Genomic DNA, 20398 nt, shown 5'->3' on the forward strand with positions numbered 1-20398 from the left:
CGGAGAAAGTGTATTAAATAGTGTGATATTTCCACTTGACACAAGGCAGGAACAGTGTTTCACATGTCGGAATAAGTGTATTGTATATGTACATGAATTGCACACTACTGTACAAGTAGTACACTACTGTACAATACAGGGACATATACAATACTAAATAAAGTACATCAATTGGACATGAAGCAGGCTACAATAAAGCATACTCTACTGTACAATACAGAGACATATAAATCATGGCATCACATCACCTCGGTCCTCAAAGAACTCCACTGGCTCCCCCTTTCACACCGCGTCCTTTACAAACTCCTGGTCCTCACTTTCAAAGCCCTCCACCATCTGCCCCCCCCCCCCCCTACCTCACTGACCTCCTCATCCTCTACCAACCACCCCGGTCCCTCAGATCCACCTCAGCCGGTTTGCTTTCCATCCCCAAGGCCAAACTACGGAGCTTCGGGGATAGAGCCTTCTCTGTGGCAGCCCCGAAGCTCTGGAACTCCCTCCCCCAAGACCTCCGTGAGTCTGAGTTCCTCACCCTGTTCCAGTCCCGCCTCAAAACCCACCTCTTCAACTCTGTATCCATAAGCCCCACCCCCTCTCAACCAACTTCCTCCTGACTGTTTTGTTTCTTTTTGTTTTTGTTTTTGTTTTGTTTGTCTACCCTCCCTCCAAAATGTAAAGCGTCTTTGGGTTCAAGAAAAGCACTATAGAAATTAAATGTATTATTATTATACAATACCAAATAAAGTACATCAATTGGACATGAAGCAGGCTACAATAAAGCACTTGACAAGGGAGGAACAGTGTTTCAAATGCAGGGAATAGTGCATCAAAGGACAGACTAAAGACCTCCAGCATGTCACCCTAACGTGTGCACTTCCATAACCTTGCACACCGTGAGTGCCCGGTTACCCGCACTTAAGCGCTCCCCCATGGACTAAACCCAGATATTCACACCCGCTAGAACCTCGTGCCCCTGGTATCGTAAAAGGGGGGCGGATTTTGTGGTGCTTTACTGTCCGCCCCTCAGCATCCAAATTCGGCCTTCTTATTGGCACCACCACCCGTTCAGTGGAGGGTTCTATTACACCCCCCACCCTGGTTCTAATAAAAGTGATTCTGCCAATTATGAACCAATGGATGAATGTAAATGGACCTGGAGAATAGGACCGAGAGATGACAGGGGTCTCGGCCTGCCTAAGTGCTTTTCCCGAACACTTTTTTTTATTTTGATGCCTTTTTTCATGGATCATTTTGAACTTTTTTAAAAACCTTTTGTTCCGTTTGGCCCAGTTCTGACTACCAGGGAGGCTGGAGAATAGGACCGAGAGATGAAAGGGTTTTCTGGCGGCCTCACAATACACTATTTTTGGGCACTTTTTTTTATTTTGATGCATTTTTTGATGGTTCTTTTTAGAATATTTTTTTCCAATTTCGAGGCATTTGACCCGTTTCTGGCTACCGGGGAGCCTGGAGGATAGGACTGAAAAATGACAGGGGTCTCTGGCCGCCTCACAAGTCACACCGAGAGATGACAGGGGTCTCTGGCCGCCTCACAAGTCACACAGGGACCTTTTCAATACTAAATAAAGTGCATCAATTGGACATGAACCAGGCATCATTAGAGCACTTTCTGAGCCAGGAAAATTGTTTAAAAGGCCGGGAAAAGTGTTTTCAAACGTCTGGACGAGTATTTTAGCATGTCCAATTGAAGGACTTTATTTAACATTTAAACCATCCCTGAATTGTACAATTGTGTACATTGTAGGGACCGTTTCAATGCAAAATAAGGTCCACCAATTGGACATGCTCATATTTCCACAATGCAATGACAGAGGGAGCTGACATTTGAACGGTGATATAAAGGCCACCATATGATGTATTGTTGTGAAAATTGAGACATTTGGACAATGTCAAATATTTATAAACATTGTAGGGATTACAAACTTGGTATAGTGACAGTTGGTACCCGTTGTAGCACACCCACACAGTTTGGGGGCCAGGCACACTTGAATAACCGTTTAAAGCATGTTTCATCCGAGTAACACGTTTCCTCATTTGTTCGCAAGTGCCTCAAAGATATTACACGGTCTTACAGCTCCCCCTGCTGGAAAATGTAAATATTGCATCTTTTGTCACTTGCATGACACTCCTGCCATTGGCTGGAGAATTTGCGCGAATTTGTATATGAAGTGGACGTCCCAATTCAATTAAGAGGACATTTGTACAAGTGCGGGAGACATTTCATGTTAGCTCTTTCCAAAAGGTGGATGTTTCCCTTACTTAAATTACTTTTTATGTTAGCGGATCCCAGTGGCTGGGGGTGTTACCAAATTGCTAGAGGGCGTTGCCCAATTTCCCCATTTGTTCAATTTCAGGATTTAACCATGAGATGGCGCTTCATTCACAAATACACAAAGACAACTGGGTGTTGTAGAACTTAGTCTGTTTGCAATGTTTGCAGCTCTGCAGTTGTGTTTGTTGAATACTGTAGCATTTAATCACTTATTTGTTATGGTTTTCACAGGCTACTATAATGAAAAAACATCAATATTTTAGATCAAATAAAGTATATAGTTTGCTTTATGCAGTATATTTTTTGTAATATTGTTGGGGTGTTTTTACACAGTACAGTAGATTGAAGTAAATCAATATATACATGAAGATAATCATGGACCTTTATTAATCCCTGTGGGGAAATTCAGTAGTTCAAACAGCAAGAGTGAAGAGCAGGATAGCACAGATTCACACAGATTCACACAGATTAATAAAATCAAAAATAAGATGAGCGATAAAAATAATAATAATGAGAAACTATTAAATAAGAAATGAATAAAACTAAAATATAATTATCATATCATAATGTATTGTATTATTAAGTAATATCATACATTAACCCCATTATAGCAGATGCCACATTGAATGGATGAACACATTTATGCATCAATAATTACAACAGAGTATTTCTAAATACAAGTTGTAAAAATACTTATATGTCTTTAATATTAATAACATAATGATTAATTTCAGATAATAATACTTTTCAGGGTTAGGCAGTGTTAATTTCGTCAACGAAAACTATGACGAAAAATGTTCGTCAACGACCTTTTTTACATGACTAAGACGAGACGATGACGAGCTAAAAATAGATTCTTGATAACGAAAACTATGACGAAATGTATATTTAGTTTTCGTTGACGAGACGAGACGGGACTAAGGTGTTAATGGTGCACTATCGGACATTGAAAATGCAGCATATTTCCCCCCAAGTGACCATCTTGTCTGTCAAAATGCATCTTACGTTTCTAACTTGCAATATCATTATTTCCGCTCTCTTCACTCCAGAAGAGCGATCTCCCTGTGTCTCTCTGTGTGCAAGGGGTGGGGCCTAACAGACATGCTGAAGCGGACACAGAGATCTGCCGGGGACGGAGCGTTCAGAGAGTATAGAGACACATGACTAAAAGTTGACTAAAATGTAATTTTTTACCGACTAAAAGTTGACTAAAACGTTTTGAGTTTTCGTCGACTAAAACTAGACTAAAACCATGAAGGATAGGAATGACTAAAATGTGACTAAAACTAATAACCATTTTCGTCTAAAGACTAAGACTAAATCAAAAAGAGCTGCCAAAATTAACACTGAAATATGCGAACACAAACCTACAGACTGGGGGTTGGGAGATGGGGGGGGGGGAGCTGTGGAATGTGAACACCCGCCTTGGGAGACTTACTCCACACATTCCGATGGCAGTTTGCAACATACAGCTTAGGCAACATGGGGGATGGGGGCTTCTCAAAAGAGAAAATGCAGATATAATTCACTCTCTCGACTCGCTGGTATCTCGAGCTGAGCGCTCATTGGTGGTTTGTACCCCGTGCTGCTGATGAAACTCTCCAATTGGCTCGGCAAAAGTTTGTTGTTGTTTTGTGTCAGTTTTACGTCGCCACATTTTTCATCATTGTTCCACAATGTTGATCATGAAATTAATATCCATATATGTTATACTATACTTGCACTGCTTACCGTTTTCATACTTTATATATATTAGCATATTCATACACACTGTTAATACTGTTCACAGGCTGCTGTGTATATCTAGTGTATTCATACCCCTCACTGTTTATTCATCATTCAATTAATTCTATATTTTATTCTGTAGATTGTGTACATTACTTTTCACTTTACTGCTTGTTGCACCGTTAGAAGCTAAACTGCATTTCGTTGTCTCAGTACCTGTAATCTGTGCAATAACAATAAAGTTTAATCTAATCTTGAGCAGGAACACATGTAATTACTTAGTAGGCTACATATCTGACATTAACGATTAAATACATTTGTGCATTCTTTATGAATGAAAACCGAGTCAAGCCGACTCCGGAGGTGGCGGTATGCACCTTAAAGTTGTTCACCTGATTGTTGTTTGACTTGAAGGTGCCTGATGGGAACATTTCCAGAAGAATGTCTAGCTTGAATGGCCGTTGTATGTACACAGTAGGCTACAGTATAGCCCAACCTTTTTTCCCGTCAAGAATTGAATTGGAGAAGGGTAATGGTTATCAATGGTACTTTTAAAGCCTATTATATAATAACTGTGTGATTTATATTGCTTTTCAAATGCATATGGACGCCTTTATATTTATAGTTTATTAGTTACTAAATTATAAAAGCAACTAGTAACAAGTTACTTTACTTTAAAAATGATAACAATAAAAATACAAGTTTTTGTGTTGTTCTCTGGCACAGAAGAGAAAAGACAACTCCCCATCATTGTAGCAATTATCATTATGAAATGTAGTGGAACAATAAAACACAAAATATATGTTTAGACATTTTGACAGGCATCTTTATTGTAGCCTCATTAATCAAGTTCGAAGTAGTGCAATATGAAATAAAAACAACTACACTCTTTTGGCAGTGTTGTCGTGCAGAGAGATGGGAGTCGGAGGCGGGGTTTCAAAGGTACAAGCTAGACTTTTATTTAGCATCTGAAAACCATTCTAAACAACTTCATGCCCGGGAAGCGAAGACCGGCGGAAACAGGAAGTCCGGTTCACTAAAATGTCCGTGCAGAACAATACCCCAACCCATAGATCCGTGGGTGAATAATGTCAATCACCACAGTGTACACATTAACAACAACTACACTATTTTGGCAGTGTAACAATTAAACAAGAACTACACTCTTTTGGCAGTAACAATTAGATACATAATAAACTGTCAGACTGACACTGAAGACAAACAAACTATTTTCAGCAATCAATCTGTTTAGTTGACTCTGGGTGACATGTGACGATTTAAAAAAATCGTTTTTTGGCTGTTTAGATGGTGTTGCTCCATCTGGGTCACTGCCGGTGTTTGAGACGGTGGGGTCTTTGGCGACTAGTTTTATAGCCCAATGTACATTAGTTAGGTGCTTCAGGAGATTGGCATTGCTGTTATTCGATGTGGACAATGCTTTCTGTCCTGCTCACAGTTTACATTTGACCGTAATATTTTGTGCGTCCTTTATCCCCACAAATTGAAAATAGTGGTTATATCTCCAAGTTGTAAATGCGCTGCCGCTCTCGCTGATACTTGCATTTGCCATAGTGTGCGTGCTGGTTGTGGGCGTTGCCGTGTATGCGTGTGTGTTAGCAAGTGTTTGTGTGTCTGTGTATTTTCCCCATAAGGCAAGACCCGCCCATCTCTGTCTCTGATTGGCTTACCCTGAAATGTTTCCCCGCGTTAACACATCATCACTCCTCTCTGGTCACTTTCACTTTTCCATGGTACTGTGAGAGGACATTGCTCTATTCACCTGTAAATTACATCCCCAGGGAGATTCGGTTCAGTTGGATCACATAATGTAACGCAGTAACGCACCCATTTAAATGACAGTAACTATAACGGCGTTACTGAATGGGAATAGGCAACTAGTTCGTTATTAGTTACCGCAAAAGGTAGTTGCGTTACAGTAACGCGTTAGTTTGTAAAGCGTTAGTCCCAACACTGGTAAACACACACCTGATCCCCTGAGAGCTGCCGTTTCATTCAGACTGTTTAAAAAAAAAAACGGTCTGACTTTAACAACTCAATGTGTGATTGTTATAGCAGTAATATTAGACACTAATAATACAGTAAACTATTAACACTGTACATATTATTGTTTGCCCGTGGGATTAGGATTATAGGTAGTGAGAGCCATGCTGCATTTTCCTCTGGTCGGATGTGATATAAAAACAAACCAATTATTTTTGTTGTTGTAAACTCACGTGGATTAAACTACATGTATTAGTGCATTCATTTCAATTCGCGAACATATGATACATTAAATGATCGTGAGGATGATGATTGAAAATCGTTTGTTTGAGCCGGGCTGCATTTCCTGATGAAAAAACATAGCGATGGTTTTGTACTTACGCTAACGTGAATTAAACAACATTATTTTGTTAAATAAAAACATGTTAATGTTTTGTAAATGATTACATGTCTCTTATTTAGCACAGAATATGATCCTATCCGTGACATATGGATCTTAAAAAATATCCGCTATGTCAGATACCTGTAGATCTATCAGCTGTTTATTTCACATGAGTTCCAGTGTGGCAGCTTTTTACGGCTCCCCCTGGTGGATCCATGATCCATTGCAGCTGGTTTCATTAAAATTACATTTATTTATCAAGGGGGCGTATCAAGTCCTGCGGGGGGGTTTTCCTTTTCAGCAGGGGCCCACCCCGCAGATCACGGACCCGCACGGGTAGGCGTCTGAAATGAAGCGCTACATCTGTATGTCATGATGGCGTCATTGTCAAACGCAGTGGGGGGCCTTTAGCATCGATTTTCAACTACCGGGGAGTCCCATTGACTTGCATAGAGCTCCCTGAACGTTGCTAATAGACGAGTTGAGATCACGGAGAAATGCTCTCCGCCGACCCTTTCTCACGGCGTTTATCAACCTTTTTCTTACTCAATATCAAGTCACACTTATTGTTTTTACTTCTTTATTTTAATTGTATTATGTCTGACTTTTTTGCCGTCAGTTAGGGAGAGTAAGGGCTCAGAATACTGTTATTTACTCAACAATGAGACACAATTATCCTTGTGTTTATTTATTGTTTGATTGTATAATGTTGGACTTTTGGACTCCGTCAGGAACGAAAGTCGGAGTAGCTCATTCGAATACAGGAAGCTGTATTTTCAAAATAAGAGTTTATTTTAATATTATGTTTGATAATATTATTTTGTATTAACTAGAGCAGGGGTTTTCAAAGTGTGGGAAGGTGAGCCTCGAGCCCAAATCTCTTAAAAAGGGGCTGCAACGGATCTGATACAGACTGATCCAGATTTGAACACTTTTCTGACGTCAGGACGGTGGCGCTACGGCTATTGGGCCAACTCCACCAATCAGGAGGAGACAGCCAAGGACATTGCCGTTCGAAAGCGCTGGAGACGCTGTAGTACATATTTCAGGCCACCAGGTGGTGCTGTTTTCACTGAATCCAAGCATGAAAGGCAGTGTTAAATTGAGCGCAATGAGGAATGGGTAAAATGCATGATCTGTTTGGTATTTTGAAAAATAAAATGTATAAATAGACCCTACAATATATTATTCAAATATAGCATGATAGGTCCACTTTAATGTTTAAATCCTCAGACCTCTCCCCCGTGGGACCGCGCATAATCATAATCATGACGGGTCGGGTCGGGTTGCGGAACTAATTGGCAATATGTGCGGGTAGCGGGGCAGGTTTGGTATTGCGCGTCGCGGGAGCGGGGCGGTTCTTGAAAATCAGACCCGTGCAGGACTCTGGGTGAGCCTCCCCTCAGAGAACATAAGAACAGCCGCTCCCCCCCTCCCAATTATTATTGCTATTATTATTATTATTATTATTATTATTATTATTATTGTTGTTGCTATAATGCAGGGGTATTCATAATGCATTTCAATGAGGTCCAGTAAGAGAAAATGTAATTAAATGCTCTGTTTTTGCTGTCTACCTTCCGCCATTTGAAATGACTGTTTCTCTCCTCTTGTCTCGTCTCTATGTGTGTGTTTGAATCTATCATGCTGACTCACTGACAGGGGCGGACTGGCCATCAGGACGTTCGGGACGAATCCCGATGGGCCGGTACTGAAGTGGGCCGGTCGAACGATGTGGGCCGGCCGGTAAGGGATCGACATTATAAATGACCCGCTGGCCCGGAAGCACTATTTAGACACCCCGGGCCAGCATAACGTACTTTCCACTTGCTCGCTCGGGCCACTAAAAATATTGGTTTAAAAAAAAAATTGTCCTGTGGTATTGGTATTTTGACTAGCAATTTTGTTAAATTGTTTCGTTTATTAACGCTACAACATAGCGTTCCGTGAGTCGGTTGTCGTTGTTGGGTGAAAAGCAAACAGCTGTTTGCTGCGGAGCGCAGCGCGAGCAGGCTCCCGTGAACGGGAGCACGCTCCTTCACTACAAACTATCGCGCCATCTAATCATTCGCCAAATTTTTTTTAATACCAGCGGTAACCGGCCAAACAATCTTCAAATAAAAGAAAGTCACAGGAGTAGTTAAAGGAGAGTGACAGGGAGCATGAGAAGAAGCGGGAGAGAAAGTTTCAGCCAGCTTGATCGATGGAGTTGGCTTCTAGTGGTGCAGTGACGCGTCCTAAAATCCTTTCATAATCTATCGATTAGATTTATGATTAGAAAAAAATATAAAAGTAGGGTAGACATGTCGAGATTATCCGGCTGAACAAAACGTGCATTTATCAAACAGGTTCGTTTTCCACAGACCTTATTTCCAGCTATTTTCCAAAACCGTGAGGAGAAATCCCATTGCTTTTTGTCGAGGGAACCAGCAGCTTACTTCCTGGTTTAGGACGCGTCACTGGCTGCACCTCTCAATATGATGCCAATACAAACAAGGTCTTCTGTCGGCTCTGTACATCAATGCCGACCTATGCTGACAAGTAAGTGAAGAGTAGACAATATAAAGGTATTGGCGAAATGTCCCAGCAGTTTAGGATAATGAAGGTTCTAATCAAATCAATTACATAGCCATTACATGTCTAACTCCTAATGACAGGAAGGCAGAAAGTGCATTATACAAATAATACTCATAATAATAGCAGACATTTTTAAACAATGACCACAATATCATTATTTTAATAAACCAAATATGAACAATTGAGGAAAATGAGGAAGAACTGATGATTCAAATGTTGTAGTACAAGTAGTAATGTAGTTAGTGCATAAATTACTATTGCAACAAATGTGTTAATTTTCTTCATTATCAGTCGATTTTTTTTTGGACGAATGCTCCGGGCCACTTACAATGGTGGGGCCAGTGAAAATACAATTCCACCGGCCCCGTCGACAATTTACTAGCGGTATTTACTTGCGGTACCGCGGTGGGCCGGCGGTACCGAAGTGGGCCGGTTGAGAGTCACGGGCTGATTTGTAGTCCCAGTCCTGTCCCTGCTCACTGACTGCACCGATTTGATTGGCTGAGTAGCGTCACCTCCTTAAAACATTAAACAATAACTTTTGTAAGCCTTTTTATCTTTATGTTTTAAACATATGATATAAAACTCCCCCACTACTTGGACTATTCCTTGCACCCCTCTAGAATAAGCCTGAATGGTCTCAACCATATTGCATCAGTAACGTGCTTTTGTTGTTATAACAAGATCACAAGAACACTGGTAGTGATCGGACAATTGAGTGTTGTTCAGTTTGTGTGTTGTGGAACATGTGTGTCCGTGCATGAAAATATACCACACACCCAATTATAATTGCATGTTCAATTCACTACCCTGGAAGTTAATAAAGTTGTTAAAGTTGGAACAGCCTGTGGACAGACGTTCTTCCTTGCATATCAGCAGGGGTGAAAGTGGTTTGAATTTCTTGCAGGTACTATAATGCTACCCCGACCTTCATTGGTTCATATTGTTCTCCTCCCGCCCCCAGCTTCATGCATCCCTGAACACAAACTTCACATTTTTAATGCCTTTTTGGGGTAGAAATTAGAAACACTTGACAATATGTATAGTCAATTATTTATTTTCAATTGTGCATACAACTTGTGTCAAAACTTAACAGACCATTAGCAAGGCATGTTCAGGGAGGTAAACTACACACTTTTCCACATTTTCCACCGAGGGCTGAAGTAGCTCTCCTCTTCTGTGTACCAGCGAGCCATGCAGCTTGTTGAGTGGGCTGCTCTTCTTCCTTTGCCCAGCCAGGTCTTCACATAAGGCAGTGGATCCCACTGTCTGCATGGTGGTCCCACAGAGCTGATGAAGAGGAGATTTGCTGCATTTTTTGTTGTAAGTTTGCTCCTATACTCAGTTATGATGTTGTTCATTGTGCTGAACCCCCGTTCACCGTCAGCATTGCTTGGACACAGTGTGTCCACTGCCATGAGCAACTTCTTAATTTTGTTGGGAATGTTTCTTCCTCCACTGGCCTTGTATTCTGTGAATCCAAGATGGGCCTCTTGTTGGTTCACATGTAGTACATCACACAAAGCCCTCACCTCATTATCTTCAAATCGAGGATTGTCATGGTCCCAGTTGTCAGGGTTGAGGACTGCCATTTCATTGATAAGGCTGTTATAAGCCTCTTTTCGGTTGGCTGCAACACTGGCCTGTGTTCTGTTTGCTGTGGTTGTGAAGAGTCTTTCTTTCATATTGTCTGCCACTGCTCGGATGAACTGAGCAGAGTCAATGATGGGAGACCTGCCAACTCTTAACTCCTCTCCCTTGAATTCCATCACTTCCTCTGCCTGACTGGCATCAACTGCATGTTGTCCTGGGTAGCGATTGAAACTTTCTATGCGTTTGACATACGTCGTCATGATGTCATGGGCCTTTGGGAGTGTGGTCTTCCTGTTCTGATTAATTTCTGACAAGTTCTTAAGTTCAGTCAGAACATCTGCCATCAGTGCAAGACTTTTCAGGAAGTTGATGGAGCACAACTTAGAAAGCAGTCCTTTGAATTTGGCCCTCTCTCTGCTGACCCTTGTATCATCCTCTGGTGCCTCACGGAAATGTTGTGCCAAGGCTGGATAAGACTGCCAAACTGCAGAGACTGCCCTCCATGAAGAAGCTACCCAGCGAACACTGAACACTTTTCCAATCCTCCTGAGGGCGAGTCCAGGTTGTGAGCACATTCACTCAGTTGCCGCATGTTTTTTGGTGACTGGCTATATAATGAATATAGGCTGTCCATGAATGCCTGGAAGTCCTTTATTCCCCCTGTCACATCCAGTGCCTGGTCAACAGCAAGCTCCAGTCTGTGATTAAGGCAGTGCCATAGTATGACGCCTGGGAAGTCATCCTGGAGCAACTTCCCAACACCTGACTTCACTCCCAGCATGACACTGGCCCCATCAATGCAAAATCCAACGAGGATTTATCTCAGCAACTCAACAGTGAAGCCATTTTTAAGCAAGCAACCCATAATCTGTTCCTTGATATGAGCAGCAGACATACTATCCAGCTCAACCAGGTCCAATGGAAAGGCAATGGGCTCCATGTCTCCATCAACACTAGCCTTCAGGAACACAATTAGTGTTGATTTGTGCCCAACACTGGTTGACTCATCAGCCAATACTGTGATTTTGCTCTTGGTCTCTATTATCTTTCTTAGAAGTTCCTTTTTCCTCTGTGATGACACATGCTCAATTATGTCAACACAGACAGTTTTGCTCTGCAAAACACGCCCTAAATCAGCAGAATTTGCATAATGCAGGTCAATCAGACTCTCAAAGTCTGTGAAAGGCTTGTTGTTCTTGGCCACATAATAGGCTGTCATGAATACCTTGGCAGTAGACTCAAACACAGACTCCTGACTACTCGCGTTCATGTTCAGAAGAATATCTTTATTTGCTGTCTGAAGAATCTTGACTGCTTCATTATGTGCTGCAGAGTTCTTGTGCTCACAGACTTTTTTGAGCAGTGATGAAAGCTGGACATCCCTTGATTGACCAGCTGGGATTATCTTTCCATCAGCCCACTGAATAGCAATATTAACACCACGGGATGCCATGACACCAAGATCCTTCACATCATGGCATGGGGTACAGCCTAGCCTTCCATTGTGAGCATACATCCATTCATTTTTCTGTTTGAACTGTTCACATTGTTCTTCTTTCCATATAGAACGGTATGCAGTAGGGCTAGCATCACCTGTGGTGGCTTCTGAGGGACCTGCTGCCACTTCTTCTGGCTGAGTCTCCTCTTCCTCCCTCTGGGCCTCAACTGTTATAAATTAGAATAAAGATGTATAACTAAATTCAGCAGACAGTCAAAAATGTACAAGTCTCTGTCTTTCTTTGAATTTTCAGAATATTGGTTACATAAATTAAAATACTAATAACATAAAATGTCTCAAAATGTATGCCACAATGTGCAGATTAAAATAGAAGATATCAAAGCAAAATATTTAATGTTAAAATAGTATGCTGTGTACATGTTGTGTTCTGAGTAAGATAGCCATTGACTATATAGAGCAGGGGTGTCCAACCTTTTTTGAACCAAGACGGCGGCGATCGTTGACGGGGGGGGTTATTAACTATAGTTATTTGACCACAATTACGGTTTATTTTATTTTCAACTATATTCTTCTTCTTCATATTACTACTACTATTATTATTATTATTGTTATTGTATATGTAATATTTTTCACTCCCTTCTCTTTTTCAAGTGAGGGTGCATAACATTCAACTGGGGGTGCAATGCACCCTTATGCACCCCCGTAGAACCGGGCCTGGAGGTGGCCAAACTACGGCCCGCGGGCCACATGCGGCCAGTTGATCTGTTTAATGCGGCCCGTTCAATATTGGTATAAATGAGCCAGGGTTCCCGCGCTGATCTTTAAAGCCTTAAAGTCTAAGATCCAACGATCCAATTTTTATTTATGTTATCCCCCACTGTCCACACGCCGCGCGCGCCACGAAAAGTCCCTTCCTCCCTGGTCGTCGCAGCTGCGCGTGGACGTCGCCCCGCGCGCGGGAGAATGAGATTAAAACAACCCTCAGCCCGACATAAATCAAGACGGAACCAAACAATGCCCCCCGGCCCGGCTGTCACATTGATACATCATTGTGGCCCCTGAGCCAAAAAGTTTGGCCACCCCTGTTGTAGGACATTAACGATAAAACAGAATATTGTTGTTCTACTTTTAGACATCTCGCGATCGACTGGGGATCGACTGGTTGGGCACCCCATATAGAGATATACAGTTTGCTAGTTAGCTAACTTATTATATTCATCATGGCCAGGTTCATGTCCATTCTCTGGGCTAAATAAGCATCATCACCTGTGTCATCTGTGGGCGTTGTTTTTCTAATTTTAAGCACATTCTGAGTTTCTTCATCTCTCTCCTTTCTCTTAAACATCGGAAGAATCGTCGTTTGCATTTTTGCTTTAATTACCACGTAGCCTAATTTTCTAGCTGTCATTCAGTCACTACATTCTTTTCTCCTCCCGCTGTTCTGATCAAGTGGGAAAAAGCAAATATGTGACCCGCTCTATCGAAATCAGTCGGAAGTCGCAACGGCTCATTTCAAAATAAATGTGGATTTGCGTAAAAAAATAGTTTTTCGGGGTTCGGTTGTTTTGTTTGATTTTAAATAAACAAAGTCTTGGCTTTCAGAATATGAAACTTGTTTCGGCAAATTCAGATGATAAATACAACTTAGAAGCTTGTAACGGCATAATTACAAGCGGAGAACGGAGTAACTTGAGGTCACAGCAGGCATAACAACAGCTGGTGTTTCTCGTTAGTGTTTTCCCTGGGAAACAAACACAATATGCACAAACGCAAAAATACACAAACACACACACACGTATATACACACACACACACACACACACACTCGCGAACTTCCCCCAGACCAGTAATCCAAACCAAAATATCTTCCCTTCGTAGTATAAATTCCACGGGTGGAGCTGTCAATTCTTCCTGGTCCTCCGGACCGCCTGGAAATCTCTTACCGGTACTAAGGACCGGGTAGGACCGGCACACTTTCAACACTGCATATCAGTCACCAACTCCTTCTTACAAAGTACAGGCAAATCTAGCTGCAGCACGACCCGTATATTCTCGCATGCCGTGTTCTCAACACATATTTTTTAAACATTTTTAAAATGTTCAACATCGTGGATACATCCTTATATGCTCCCGGCAACACACTGAACGTCAACTTTGCCTCCTTATGACACACCCCTACTTTAGAGGGAACAATGAGTCTGCGTCTTTGATGCACACAGGAATAAACGCAGAGCATCCTCTGGCTGCAGCCTTGACCGGTACTTGCTTTTGATCAAAGTCAATGCGGAAAACCCGCACTCACACAGGTAGGTGGAGTTGAAGGGAATGAGCACTTTTACAGCCTTTTTGGCGAGGTGGGGGAACTCGGTCTCCACAGACAGCCAAAAGTGTGCAAGTGTCACTTTACTCGTCTTTTTCTCGTTATTTTGTTTCTCACGCTGCGCCTCCCCTGAAGCTCTCTGGCGCCCCCCAGGGGAGGCGCGCCTCACACTTTGAACACCGCTGAACTAGAGCATTGGGTCATGTTATGAGCATATTTTCTGTGTTGCTGTGGGTTTTCCCATCAGTTTGGTGTAATATCAAAACAATATAGTAATAAGCTTTATCAGCCATAAGTATCATCCAGAAAGACGTGGATTCCAGCCAAGCAGCCGACCGACGGCACGTAAAATGGAACGCAGCCCAGCCACGGCAGACGACAAGACAAAACAGGATTCGAACGAGTCCACCCCCACCCCGGAAGAACTACACATGCTGGCTATTTGTGTGTTTCGCAACATGTTCTACGGAGCGTCTCTACTGGGAATTGTAGTTTTAAAATACATGTGTATATTTCTAAGTTGCCAGTATTCAACTGTGTACACCCCTGGAGGTTTAGGGGATGGGAAACACATTGGTGTTATCACATTTAAAAAATATAATTGATAAATGGGTGAAAACTGCTGTGTCAATTGCTTGTGTCAATAATGGGCAGCATTAATATATACCCACATGACAGCTCAGGTCAGAAGAGCTTTATTTAGTACTGGTACTATGTCTGTGACCCCTCTTGTTGTTAATTGATAAGCCTGAAACATGCACTTGTCAAGGTACAGAGGCAAATTTAGCAAATATGGCAGTAGCCATCCATCATCTTCAGATTAACATGATAAGAAATTATTGATATTGATAACTATTTAAGGTAAACCATAACGGTAAACCACAACCTTAAACACACAAGTTTATTTAAACAATAAACCTCTTGTGATAAACTCCCTTGATAAAAGTGTTGGTGCTGGGTAGTTTATTTAGTTAAAAAAAATGTATCCGCTGATTTACAGATGTCTCTTTTCCAATGTTAGTCAATGGGAAAAAGTCTTTCTGGGCCCAGTGATGTCACAGACTGATACGGAAATGGTAGTACCGCCGTTTGGCCACTACACATATTTTCTTCAGAGTCCAGCGCACTTCCTCGGGGCTTGGTCCTGATGGACTCCAAAAGTCCGACATTGTACAATCAAACAAATAAATAAACGCAAGGATAATTGTGTTTTATTGTTGAGTAAATAACAGTGTGTGGTTTAGAAAACAATACAAAATTAGAAGACAATGAACAATAAAAAAAACTATGAAACAATACAGATTTCAGTATTCTGAGCCCCTACTCTCCCCCTAACTGATGGCAACAAAAGTCAGACATTATACAATTCAAATAAAGAAGTAAACACGATAAGTTTGGCTTGATATTGAGTAAGAAAAAGGTTGATAAACGCTGTGAGAATAGGTCAGGGGGGAGCATTTCTCTGTGATCCCAACTCATCTATTACCAACGTTCAAGGGGCTCTATGCAAGACAATGGGACTCCCTGGTAGTTGGAAATCTACGCTAAAGGGCCCCCACTGTGTTTGATAGTGACGCCAAGGAATCCCATTCAAGTGACCTTGAATGAAAAATTAATGTTTTAAAAAATAGTTAGGGCAAGGTTTGGCCTAACAAACCTAACAACGAACAAAAATAAATTAAAAAACCATATACGAAATAAGTCACATTTCTCCTGGTTACACTTCTCACAGATTGAATGACAGTTACTGGTCAGAGCAATGCGAAACAATAATTAAATTAAATGAAGTCCTGGAGAAAAAATTAATAAGTCTGGGAATATTGACTAGTTCACGGTTGCCTTTATGAAGGCAGGTAGTCAATGTTTTCATCATTACAGCTGCTAAAATATATAACACAATACCAAGCAAAGCAAATGATGATCGCAGTGAAGACACCATGTGCCAAAGGATGATGGTGTGTACAAACGCCGCAGCAGATGGCTCGTCTGAATGAGAGCCATACGTAAACATTATCCCATGTGAGGGCGGCTGTGGGTCTCATGTCATGCTGACACAGTTGAGGGTCTCCGTGGAGAGTTCAATACTACAGTCTTGAAACCAGGCCAGTAGTAGCAGGCCTCAATGTTCTGCCCTCAAACTGATGTTACAACAAGACATGCTAATAATCGCTGTGGCTATGAGACTGTGTGGCCCCGAATAAAGGCTAGAGGTCAGATGGTTGGCAGTGTACTGTCTGTGGTTAACGATTTGAGCAGAGCGATACAAGCCATACCATAATGCGAGGGCCATTTCCAATTTGCAGTTTAAATTGTCCTCCGGACAGTGGTCTACAGCAGGGGTTCCCAAACTTTTTCAGCATGAGACCCAAAACAGAAATGTTGTGGTCCTAAGGGACCCAAGCTAAAAAAAAAATGAAGATTTTCCATAATATCTACATTTATAAACAAAGAATGCAACACACCATGAATTTAAAATGTAAATGAAAATGTTTATTTAATTATAAAAGTGCTTCGCAGCAATTAGGTTTCTCACCATAACAACCTTCCCTTTGAGCTTGCCCAGAAAAAATAAGGATCAAAGCAAAAAGACGAAACATGGAAACTGCAGTCAACTATATACAGTACAAATCAAATTTAAATGATACAATTAACAAAAGTGCAATATTAAGTTTGTCACTAGCTCAAAAATGATGTACACACCATTTTAAAGTATTTTAAATGAACAAAGAACAAACATGTTGTAAACAGAAAGGGACAAAACACTAACTATAGGAAGTGCAGTATACAGTACATCACAGGTGAAACCACATTTAAATTATCAGAAGTGCAACATTAAGTTTGTCACTAGATCAAAAACTATGTACACACACTTTTAAATGAACAGAGCTGTTGTAAAACACTCTGAGAGACAAAGAAACTCCAACAATTGGCAACTGATTAACTTTACTGACTTATTTACAATATGTTCTCATCTGACATGCTAGAAGGGGTATTATATCATATATTGATACATGATATAATATAATAACAATTACATCTAATGAGAGGTATGTGGCTGGTTGAAGTTTTCAACCAGCAGATCTATTCTGGGCTGGGTTTTTGACAGTGCCAATCTGAGGTCATGCTCAGGATTTAGCCTGCTTCTGTATTTGTTTTTCAGGTATACTAAAGTAGAAAACCCAGATTCACACAAGTATGTGGTGCCAAACTGTATCAATACTTCTACAGCTATCTTAGCTAAGCAGGAGAACACATCCTGCTGGAAATGAGCAACCCAAAACTGTGCCAAAGTGGTTGTTTCAAACAGCATCTTACTGCCCCTGTTGACCTGCAGTGTGACCAGTGCCTCTAACTCTGCCTGACTGAGACCCAGGTCTTGTGATGGCACAGCTTGGAAGGGAAACTTCACCCACTTAAGGTTTTGAGCTCTCTGTGACTCAGGGAAGTACCGCTTGAAGTTCTCCTGTAGTTGAGAAAAGTGCTCGACTATGTTTTGCTTCACAGAGTCACTCAAGGGAAGACCGGTGCTTACTTGGTAGGCAGTGAGGACACGAAACATTGCCAGTTCTCCTACAACCAGCTGGGAATGCCACAGACCAAGGTGTGCTTCTAATCCTTGTATTCCATCTTCAAGATCCAATATGCTGTTCTCTTTTCCTTGAAGGCTGGTGTTCAGCATGTTGAGCTTGTTAAAAATGTCCACAAGGTAGGCAAATCTTGCCAACCAGCGCGTGTCCTCAAAATGCTTGGCAAGGTTAGCGTCCTCATTTTTCAGGTAAACCATGACCTGCTCTCTCAGCTCCCACACTCTCTGTAGAACTTTTCCCTTGGAGAGCCACCGTACCTCACAGTGGAAGAGTAGGTGCTCATGCTCTGCCCCCATTTCCTTGCAGAGCTCTCTGAAGAGCCTTGATTGTAGTGGTCGCTTTTGTATTAGATTTACCACTCTAACAACCACATCAAGAACATCACCTAAGTCCTGTTGCAATGCTTTGTTAGCCAAAGCCTCCCTGTGGATAATACAGTGTGTTACCTTCACATTTGGGACCACTTTATGTACATGAGCCACAAAACCAGACCTGCACCCAGTCATGCTCCTTGCACCATCAGTGCAAAACCCTATACAGTTTTCCCATTCTAATTTCAGTTCTTTCAAATGTGTGTCCACCACTCTGAAAATATCCTCTCCCCTTGTTGTTGTGAGCAGCTGGTCACAGAATAGGAACTCCTCCTTGATATCTTTACCACTAATGTACCTGGCAAAGACCATTAACTGGGGAATCCCAGCAACATCCACAGACTCGTCTAGCTGCAGTGAAAATAATTTGTGCTGCAGTATTTCCTCTGTGACTGTTTTTTGGATGTCAGCTGACATATCCTTGATTCTGGATGCAACGGTGTTGTTTGAGAGTGGGACAGACTCAATTTTGTTCGCTGCATCCTCACCCAAGACAGAGAGACACACATCTTTAAGACAAGGCTTGATCAGCTGCTCCCCGATGGAATGGGGCTTCTTTGCTTTGGCAATGTGGAGGCTGACTTGATAGGATGCCCTCTGTTCCCTTTGAATGCCTGAAAATAACAGAGAAGATATCATCATTAACATTGGTGGGTTATTGGGTGATTTTTAACACCAGCCGGCGTACGCTGTATACCCAATGTGGACCTGGCAACCGCATTTATAGCGCATTACATTACATGTTACTTGTTAGACGCTTTTATCCAAAGCGACTTACATACTCAATACTGTGAATTAGGACCCGCTAGCCGGTACTAGGCCAAGTGGAAACGAAACCAAAAACGGGCCCCGCACGGCTCGGCATGCTTAAAGCGAGCTACCCGCTGCAGTGGAAATGCGCCATAAGTGCAAGCAGGCACTATTTGAGTCTGAGGACAGGGTTTGAGGGAAAGCAATACATATTCTGAACCTGAAATCAATAAAGTATGCTCTCAAATTTAAAGACCACGCTCTTGAATAAAGATAGGGAATAACCCCCATATGTATTGTTCATCACACTGCAGCAGTCACGTCCGTGCGGCTGCAGTGAAAAAAGCTTTCTCTCGCTTTCCTTCTCATACTACCTGCCACTTTCCCTCTAATCTTCCTGTGGTTATTGTTTCTCTGTTTTTCTCCCGGCCGTTATAAAAACATTTCAGCCTAGTAAAAGTTGAAACATCGCTCTGTGCCGCTGCAGAATGAAGTGGACTCGCGGGAGCGCGCAGCTGGCGGTCTGCTCCGGGGCTCAGTCTGCATTTCATCCAACTTTGCATTAACGAAACAATTTCACAACAGACCCTGACAAACTCACAAACACACAAAACAAATGATTAAAATGAGGGACTTACTTTTCCGCCATCAAAACACTGCTTCTTGAACGACTCTTCTTTGCAGAGGAAAAAATCCTTCGATTTGTCCCGATGCAGAGGATGTTTTGTTTGGAGATGGTCCAATTTGTTCATTTTCAAGCTTTCGTTACTCAGCACCTCTCCACATAAAACACACTGAGGCCGCTCCTCTCCATTTCTAACAGCTTTTGTGAAGCCAACGTTTAAAAACTCCTCTTTGTATCGTCTTTTTGCCATCATGTACGATCGGAATTAATCAACAGACAATAAACAATAAACAGACGGCGCGAAAACTTTCGCGGGGGACGCGTCAGAGCTGATACAAATACAATATTTTTTGTTTATTTGTATTTAGAAAATTAAATCATTCAATGTACAATTCTATATTGCATAATTTCATTTTAAAAATAAAAAATAAAATACAAAAATTATTAAAAAAATTGTATTTGCAACGCAGCCATCAGCTCTGACGCTGTGTGTGTGTCGCAATGCATTTAACATGGCGACCCAATCAAAACGGGTCCGCGACCCATTTTGGGTCGCGACCCTGAGTTTGGGAAAGGCTGGTCTACAGTACCTAAGTACATCTACTCAAGTACTGTACTCATGTAACATTTTGAGATACTTGTACTTAACTTGAGTATTTCCATGTTTTGCTACAGAGGTAGATGGTGTACTTTTTCTCCACTACATTTATTTAAT

At 41.7% G+C, this 20398-nt stretch overlaps 1 protein-coding gene across 8 annotated transcripts in view; it reads right to left on the reverse strand.

Moving 5' to 3' along the window:
- Nucleotides 1-20398, reverse strand: part of tsnare1 (T-SNARE Domain Containing 1) — a 403887-nt gene that overhangs the window by 356072 nt on the left and 27417 nt on the right. The window contains exon 1 of one of the 8 annotated variants that reach the window (XM_079694015.1): nucleotides 249-291. The exons of the other annotated variants lie outside the window; for them this stretch is intronic. The gene's annotated coding sequence lies outside the window, so the exon portion shown is untranslated. Of the gene's footprint in view, nucleotides 1-248; nucleotides 292-20398 lie in introns of those variants that run through there. 8 annotated transcript variants of the gene reach the window in all.

This window comes from Notothenia rossii (assembly GCF_949606895.1).
Source record: "Notothenia rossii genome assembly, chromosome: 7".
NCBI classification, from domain to species: Eukaryota; Metazoa; Chordata; class Actinopteri; order Perciformes; family Nototheniidae; genus Notothenia; species Notothenia rossii.